Here is an 8,734-nt window from a genome sequence, read left to right as displayed (position 1 = left end):
ATCTGAGGGTCAATGGAAGCAGCAGATGCCCATCCTCATGGTGAGAATCTTTCAGAGACAGGGTTGGTGACCAGTCCCCAAAAGTCAGTGCAGTGGTCCTGTGTGGGGTGCAGTGTAGGGTAGGACTCAGCAGGCAAGGTCTTCAAACTTGCACAGCCAGCCCCAAGCTCTAGATCTCTGATTATTCTGGAATTGGATGGGAACATGATTCTAACATAACCCAAGTGCTGAAAGAGAGCAAATACTCAAATGGGAAAGCATTGATGAATGAAGGTGGAGCTTACCCAAGTTCAAATAGCTTAACATTTGCAGGATTCTCATAGGATCTTCACCCTATGGATTTTTCCCCAAAAAAATTTCAAGAAAGGACCATTATTAGTGATGGAAGAGGAAGGCACCTTGATACTACTTTCTAATATCCTTCAAGAAAAAGCCCTGGATGTTCTGACACATTTAAGAAGAAATAAGAGATAGGAAGATAAACCAAAAGTCCCAAATCCTAGAGTTCTAAGGCCTGCTCTTTCATTAACTAACTATATGACTGGTGGCAACTCATGCTCCATGCCTCAGTTTACCCATATTTAAAATAAAAGATTTGGGCTGGATCATTTTTGGTAAATGCTCAAACTTTAAAATATTGTAAGCCAATAATGGAACAAAACTAAGTCTCTTCTGATAAATGTGTTTCTTTCTCCTGGGCTCCTTCTTCTGTCCTGTGAAAACTGCCCTGACCACCTCCTTTCACAAGAGTATTTCCTGTGCTGTGGTGAATCCTCTTTCTTCTTTTCCAAGGCCACATGGTTCTGCCCACGCTAACTTCCCAAGCACTTTCAGACACCAGTTCATTTCCTTCATAGCACCTACCACAACTTATCATTATATATTTATAGATTTGTTTGTTTTATAGAGACTCTTTCTCCTGCGAGATTGCAAGTTCCATGAGAACAGCTACTATGCCTGCTCTGTTTACCAACTCATATTCATTGTCCCAGCATTGTATGTGGAACATAAAAGGCTCTTGGTTAATGCCTGCTGAATAAATGAATCTGTCATCTTCCCCTTTTTGATCATTATCATAGGTATCATTTGTTAAGGGCTTGCTAGGGATCGGACACTGAGCTGATGCTTTGCATGTATTACCTCATGAACGCATCACAACAACCTCACCTGGCAGGTTCCATCTGTTTTGCAGATGAAGTCATTGAGGATCCCAGAGGTCATGGTGTGAATGCACTCTAGAACCTGGGATCCAAACCACAGCTGACTCACTCAGAGTCTAAGTACTGAGCCCTTGCAATAGACCACCTTGGGTCCTCAGTGACTCTGAGCATTAGGCCAGACATGTAGTAGGTTCTCAGGATGTGTGTACTGAATTGAGTCTCTGTGTGATGGAGCTAACAGATGGTAAACAGAGGTCAGTATTTATGACCCATGGGGCTGATAATCTGAAGCTTCGATGCCTGAGGTGGATTCTGAAATCTGGAGCAAGGATTGGTAGAGCAGAAAATCTCTTTCTAACAATGAGATTCATTCTTGTGTGTGTGGAGAGTTTAACAGAGCTCCTTTCTTCCACCGTATGAGGGTGTGACTTCAAAATTTTCTTGAAATGCACATTTTTAATTAGAAGACTGTATGTGGGTTGCCAAGCTTCTGAGAACTAAAAGGACACTTGTGCCTGGGGGACACTTACAGAGACTTGTCCCTCGGTAAGTGCATAATAAAAAATACACAGAGAGCAACTGAAATTAAACCCACAGGGAACCCTTTGCACTTGGTTTCAAATACCTAAAGATTTGGCAGCTACAGAATAAAGAGAAAGAACAGAAACAAAAGTCAATGCCAATTTGCTTAACTTGGGGTTCTTTTTCCTGAGAGCATTTTTCTGAGAATCTAGAGTTGGCAGAAATATTGGAGACTGTCAAGTCTAAGACTGCCTCCTGCGGATGGGAGACTGAGGCCTGAAGAAGTCATGGCAAGGTCAAAGCAAGGTCAAACCAAGTGAGGTACGGGTCGGAAAGAAGAGAAGCTGTCACTGTGTGCTACAGCAGGGCACTAGGAGAAATTTGCTGGTGGTGAGGAAGATGGGGATTGGTGGAAAGTGCAGAGCTGGGGGTGGGGCGGACAGCTCTCTAGCAAGGTGGCTCCTGCTCTATTCAAAGCAAAATTAGAAATTGTTCAAAAAGAAAATGAATATGTCAAGAAAATCACATGTCAAGGAATATAGAGTCACTTATTAGTGTTTGTCTCCAGGACATAATCTGATGGACTGTAGGAGAAATCCCAGATTCTCTTGGGCTCCTTTGCTGCCTCAAACTCTCTTATACTTGAATCCCCCCATCCTTAGACACATTGCTGTCCCTTAAACTTGGGAGTGGTGCCAATAAATCTCCAAATGGCCTGGACTGAACTGCAATCAGAATAATATTAATGCACTTAAAGAAAGAATGGGCCTTTGAAAAGGTGAGGGGTAGTATCTTAGAATGTATAATTCGAAGGGGAGAATAGCCTGGTACATTCAGCACTGCCCAGAGGAAAGGAGTATAGTATGTGAAGGATGCTAGTAGATCTAATCACCAGAGGAACAGGGTAGAATGTAGAAGTATTTCACAGGGCATTTTAATAAAAATGTTTCTCCAGGCTGGATCGGATTCCATGGCTGCAAATAATCTTCATAAACTTCAATGACCAGGCCAGGTGTGGTGGCTCACACTGGTAATTCCAGCATTTGGGGAGGTCAAAGTGGGGGGATCACTTGAGGCAAGGAGTTGAAGACCAGCCTCAGCAACATAGAGAGATCTCATCTCTACAAAAAAATTTTTTTAATTAGCCAGGTGTGGTGATACGCACCCATAGTCCTAGCTACTAAAGAGACTGAGGCAGGAGGACCCCTCAAGCCCAGAAGTAAGCTACAGTGAGTTATGATTGTGCCACTGCACTCCAGCCTGGATGACAGAGCGAGACCTTGTTGCTAAAACATTTTTAAAAACACAAACAAAACTTTAACAATTGATGACCTGGTGTGTGTTATTTTTAAAACTTTGATTTTAAAGCTTGATTCTAGGAATGGAGTATGAGCATGTACACAGGACTCCTGAGAGCTGGTTTGAGCACAGTGAAGACATAAGACTTGGAGCCCCATCAAAGGCAGACAGCTAGAAATCTTCACAGGGGATTTATGCTCAAGTCCAAGTCACCTTTCCACCCTAGCAGCTCCAGGAGTTTGTCCTTAGCTTCCACTTCCTATGTAGCTCATTAGCCCTGGATGGATGAGTGGTCCAGTCACTGGGGAAAGAGATCATTCTTGCTATAAATACATGGATGGTGTGACTTTTGTGTCCAACCCTGTAAAGTGAGTTGTTGAAACGACACCTTAGGAAGTCTATGATCCTGTGATATGGTTTGGCTGTGTGTCCCCACCCAAATCTCATCTTGAATTCCCTCTTGTGGTGGGAGGGATTCAGTGGGAGGTAATTTAATCACGGGGGCAAGTCTTTCCCATGCCATTTTCATGACAGTGAAAAAGTCTCACAAGATCTGATGGTTTCAAAAGGAAGAATTACCCTGCACAAGCTCTCTCTCGTTGCTTGCTGCCATCCATGTAAGATGTGACTTGCTCTTCCTTGCCTCCACCATGATTGTGAGGCTTTCCCAGTCACGTGGAACTGTAAGTCCAGTTAAACCTCTTTCTTTTGTAAATTGCCCAGTCTCGGGTATGTCAGCAGCCTGAAAACAACAGACTAATACAACCCAATAGGGGAGGATCTGATCCCAAAGCCTGATCGTGCTCTGAGGCAAGAAGCCCCACTTTAGAGACACCTCAACAAGCAGCCATTCTTCGCCAGGTGGCCCTCTTCTTCATCCCCCAAGCGCCATCCTCTCAGTGCTGCCCCCTGCTGGCAGACGTCTCTCACTCTGCAGTGCAGGGGTCCACATCTGGCCATGACAGCAGGGCTTACCTGCCCTTGCCACTCATTTTCACCTGGCTGTGGTTAAGCCTCTTCACTTCTCTATGTCCCTGAGTTTCTGTTGTTTCACATACAAAGGGAAAATGCTGCCTCGGAACCTTTCTCACAGCCCAAATGAAAGCATGTCTAGAAAAAGGTTCTAAAAGCATCCATCATTTTGCAGATGTGATAGACTGGTAACAATTTCATCAGCACACATTTCTAAAGATGCTTCATGTACACTCATCAGTGTAACTCAGATCCTATGAAGATCCCCCTCTTCAGCCATTTGCCTTGAAACAGACACCTTTGATACCTGTCCAAGACAGGCAGCCAGATGGCAAGAGATTTGAGGGTGACCTTATTTTGTCCACCTTAGTGTTTTATTACAAAAAAAGAAAAGTCTTCATTTACTTCCATTAACAAACCAAGTCTTATCTCCTGAATGTAAGTCCGTTTCTTCCTTGTTCTTTTTGGAATATTGAAAATGACCATGAAGAATCTAATTCACAAAACATCTCCATGCACTTGAAGACCATCCTAATGGTATCTTCCAGTTTGCTCATCTGTAGACAAATTAAAATTATCTTGATTCCTATATATCATTCTCTACATTTTACTGTGTCCCATGTATCATTGTTTTTACTTCATTAGCTAAAAGTTCAAAGCATTAGAAACCATTTTTACCTTTCTTTCTTTTCTTTCTCTTTCTTTCTTTCTTTTCTTTCTTTCTTTCTTTTTCCTTTTCTTTTTCTTTCTTTTCCTTTCTTTCTTTGTTTTTCTTTTTTCGAAGACAGGATCTCACTATGTTGCCCAGACTGGTTTAGAACTCCAAGTCTCAAGTGATCCCTCTACCTCCACCTCCCAAGTAGTTGGGATTACAGGTGTGAGCCACCATGCCCATGTCTGGGCCAATTTTTCTTTAATACCAAACAGCACAATTTGGGAATCTCTGTCTTCTTACAACTCATCTACTACCAGACCATTTAACAGCTGTTCTGAACTAAAGGTAGGTATCTTCACTTGCCTAGAACTTCTGCTTAAAATTTATTTATAATGCAGTTGTCCTAATAATAGTGTAGCTGTCCCAGTTGTCATAGTAGTAGGGTATTTATAACATGACTAAATAAATCCCAATTATGGCTAAGATTCTGGAGGAGGAAACGAAGAACACTGAACTCTCTCATCCTTCCCACTGACTTCTTTAGAAGGTTCTGATGATTAATCTCCATGCTGGATACCGTGTGGCCCCAGCCTCTAAGAGTCTTTGGTTTATGTCCTTAAGGCAGATGCACATACAGTGAAATACAATAAAGCTGGTGCTGCAAAGGACAAAACATGCTTATGTGATAAATCTTGGCAGGAAAGCAACATAATTCCTACTCATGAAACATTTTTCTTAGTCCATTCTCTGTGCCATTCTGAAAAAATCCGGAAATCACACCAGCATTTTTTATTTTTAGCCCATCCAAAATTTCACTCACTCACTTGCGTGTGGGCAAGGAGCTATCTTTAGAACCATCAAACAAATGCATTGGAATCACAGATTATTAGGGCCTGGGTAACTCTTCACGTGATTTTATTTTTCTTAGCCTGGGAACCCCAATATAGAAAACTCAGCTGGAATGGGGACCCAGAGAGAAGTCAAGTGAGTCACTTGCCTTCTCTGGGACCCAAAGTCTTGTCGAGTTGGTTTCTCCCATTCTCTGCTGCTCAGACACTGTCATGTAATCTTAGGTTTTTAAGGAGCAACTGGACAACCACGGATCCTGGACAACCACGAATCCAGGCCAACCCCATCATTTTGCAGATGAAGCAACAGAAGCCCACAGGGATGAAGGGACCAGCTCAGAGCCTCCAGCAGTCACTGGCCAGGCCAGGAGAATAATTCTGGTCTCCTGACTTCCAAAGAAGTGTTCTTTCCATGGTATATGCATAAGATACAGTTACAACGGAAACTACTTTTTTTCTTATCCCATTAGCCAGAAAAGTTCATCTGAGAAACAGGTGACTGATGGGAAAGTTTGCCTACTGGAGGCATGAGGAAATCAAGTGACTTCATCGTAATTAGACAATAGTTCTTTTCTTTGACTGAGAGGACAGTGAAAAGTGCGAGGAGAAACAAGACAAAGAATGATTGCCTAGAAGTTACTCCATTATGGTTTGCTGCAGTGTGCTATCCGGAAAGATACTTGCCTGCCACTCCTTGCCTGTGTGACTGTGAGTGAGTCACTTGACTTCTCTGGGACTGGGAAGCTCTTGTGCTCTCTGAGAGCACAGCAGAGGCTCTGTTCTGGCCATTGGACATCATGATGATCTGTTGTCCTCCCCAGGTAGACACACCCCAGATCAACGCCTTCTTTTCTTCCTTGTCTCAGTACTTCTTATAGAGCCAGGATATCCTTAATGTTATGTGGGGTTTTTTTGAGGGGAGTGTGGAGCGGGTAGGCATTTTGTGCACTGAATAATTGTCTTCCCAACTGGATATTGTTTGGGGACTTTGACTGTGTCTTTTTGCTTCTTTTAACATGTTTCTTGCTGGGTCTCGTCTCACTTACAAGGCAGAAATCCAGACCCCTGCAATGAGGAATGAGATCTGGTATTTCCAAAAGCCCTGGATGGTCTTATATGTGCTCCCATACAATTAGTTCAGCCATCCTTGTCTCTTATCACTGTTCTAGAACTCTCTACGCAGACCATGACATCTTCCTGGCATCACTGATACTTCCACTGGGCACTGCTATGCCCTCTTGTCACTCCCTTACCTGCTGCAGAAAATGACTATAGTCCTCCCTATATTTTCTTTCTTTTTCTGATGTGTATTTCCAATTTCCCCCCTCCATTTCCCCTACTATTTATTTAGTCCCCAGGTGACTGGATATCTAGATAGGATTGTGACTGCACTAGAAAAGGACTAAACATCACCCAGAGCTGGACACACTGACCATGAAACACGGAGTCTTTCCTCCTGCAGGGAAGGGACAGATATTTTCATTTGTAGAAGGGCTAGTTGTATAAGGTAAGAGCATGTCGCTGCTGTTATCATTTAAAAGTTTAATTGTGGAAAGAAGGGTATGTGTGGACATTAAATAATAAAAAAGGTGGAATATTGCTCATTCAACACCTGTCTCAAGCTTCTAAGCTTGCCTTTCTGAGCTACCGGATAGAAAACTAAAACTAGATTTCCTAATTCTTCTTCCAGTTACGGAGCTTCCTTGAGAAATGGTGTAGTAGAAGACCTGAAATTAAGATTCAATAGCATGGGAAGGCCTCAAATGGCCTAATCTCAAGTCCCCTGCCCAGTCTGCTGTGGCAGATAAGTTCCCCCTAACCAAACAGCCCTCCTTGTCATAGAGACCGGGTCCAGTGTCTGCTTATCCCTGAGCGGTGGGCTTCAGGCCCCTGCCAGCACACAGAAATATTCAAACAAGCCACATGCATCCTCTCATGGGAACCAGGCCTCATCTCACCCTCTTTTATTGCAAAGCCTGCCTCCCACAGACCCTGTTTGTTCACTGTGTTCCCAAATAGAATCCCCATATGGCCCTGTATGGTATGCACTGTCCTCCTGCCCTGGACTGTGAGTGTATATGACTAATAAACCGCTGTTCATTTCATCTATCCAGTGCTGGGTGTCATATGTTCGGCTATTCCTATAACCCTAGAGGGCTAGGGAAACCCTCCCTCACCAAGTGCCTGAAGAAGAAGTGATTGAAATACATGGCTCTACCAAATAGGTGCTCTTGCATGAGATTTTGGGACAGAAGTAAGAAGCATGGGAGTAGCAATGTGGAGAGCACAGAGAAAGAGGCGTCTGTTCTTCCAGGGGAGCCATGGAGAAAATGGTAGTGTTCACCATGGAATACTATGCAGCCATAAAAACGAAAGAGATCATGTCCTTGGCAGGGACATGGATAAAGCCAGGAGCCATTATCCTCAGCAAACTAACACAGGAACAGAAAACCAAACACTGCATGTTCCTGCTGCTAAGTGGGAGCTGAATGAAGAGAACACATGGACACAGGGAGGAGAACAACACACACTGGGGCCCGTTGAGGGGTGGGAGGGAGAGCATCAGGAAGAATAGCTAATGGATGCTGGGCTTAATACCTAGGTGATGGGGCTGATCTGTGCAGCAAACCACCATGGCACATGTTTACCTATGTAACAAACCTGCACATCCTGCACATGTACTTCTGAACTTAAAATAATAGTTGAAGATAAAAAAGAAAATGTTGCTGTTCATTCCCTTAATAATATAATAATAAAAATTTGGTTGCAATGATAGGTGGCAACACTTATATTTCTGCACTGTGCTGGGGCCTTTCTCTTGGCTCTGCGATATCTGGCTTCCCTTTTTCCTGGCTACGTAGAATCTTACACTGGTTCTCTGGCTCTTTAGAGGTTCCATAAGCTAAGTGATATATTTTCATAAACTGCTTTTTACTTAAACTACCTGAAGTGGATTCAGATGTCTGTAATTAAAAACTGGATGATACAAGTGGTGTAACAACACAGGGTTTTATTTTTCTCACAAAACACAAAGTCTGGAGGCAGACTGTTGTGGGATGGTGCAACTATCAGGCCCATGGTAGCATCACTTTGCCAGGTCCCATCCGTCTTTCTGTAAAGCATTTGTCCTCATGGTTGCAAAGGTGGTTGTTCCACCTTCAGTATCATGTATACATTCCAAGCCGGAAGAAGAAAGTGGCATGGGGAAAAAGCATAGATCTGTTGACTTTTGCTGGGTAACAAACCACCTCCCAAAACCTGGTGGCTGAAAACAACAA

General features: G+C 43.3%; 1 long non-coding RNA gene across 1 annotated transcript; it reads left to right on the top strand.

The window, feature by feature from the left end:
• The first annotated feature begins 4,798 nt into the window (after positions 1-4,798).
• Positions 4,799-7,565, top strand: LOC108587433. The gene is made up of 2 exons (XR_001906019.3): positions 4,799-4,953; positions 5,682-7,565. It is a non-coding gene; the product is annotated as an uncharacterized LOC108587433 (long non-coding RNA).
• Positions 7,566-8,734: the final 1,169 nt, after the last annotated feature.

The sequence above is a fragment of the Papio anubis genome, chromosome 8, assembly GCF_008728515.1.
Source record: "Papio anubis isolate 15944 chromosome 8, Panubis1.0, whole genome shotgun sequence".
Classification (NCBI taxonomy): domain Eukaryota; kingdom Metazoa; phylum Chordata; class Mammalia; order Primates; family Cercopithecidae; genus Papio; species Papio anubis.
Note: the sequence above shows the minus strand (reverse complement) of the source record. Positions and strands in the feature narration are given on the sequence as shown.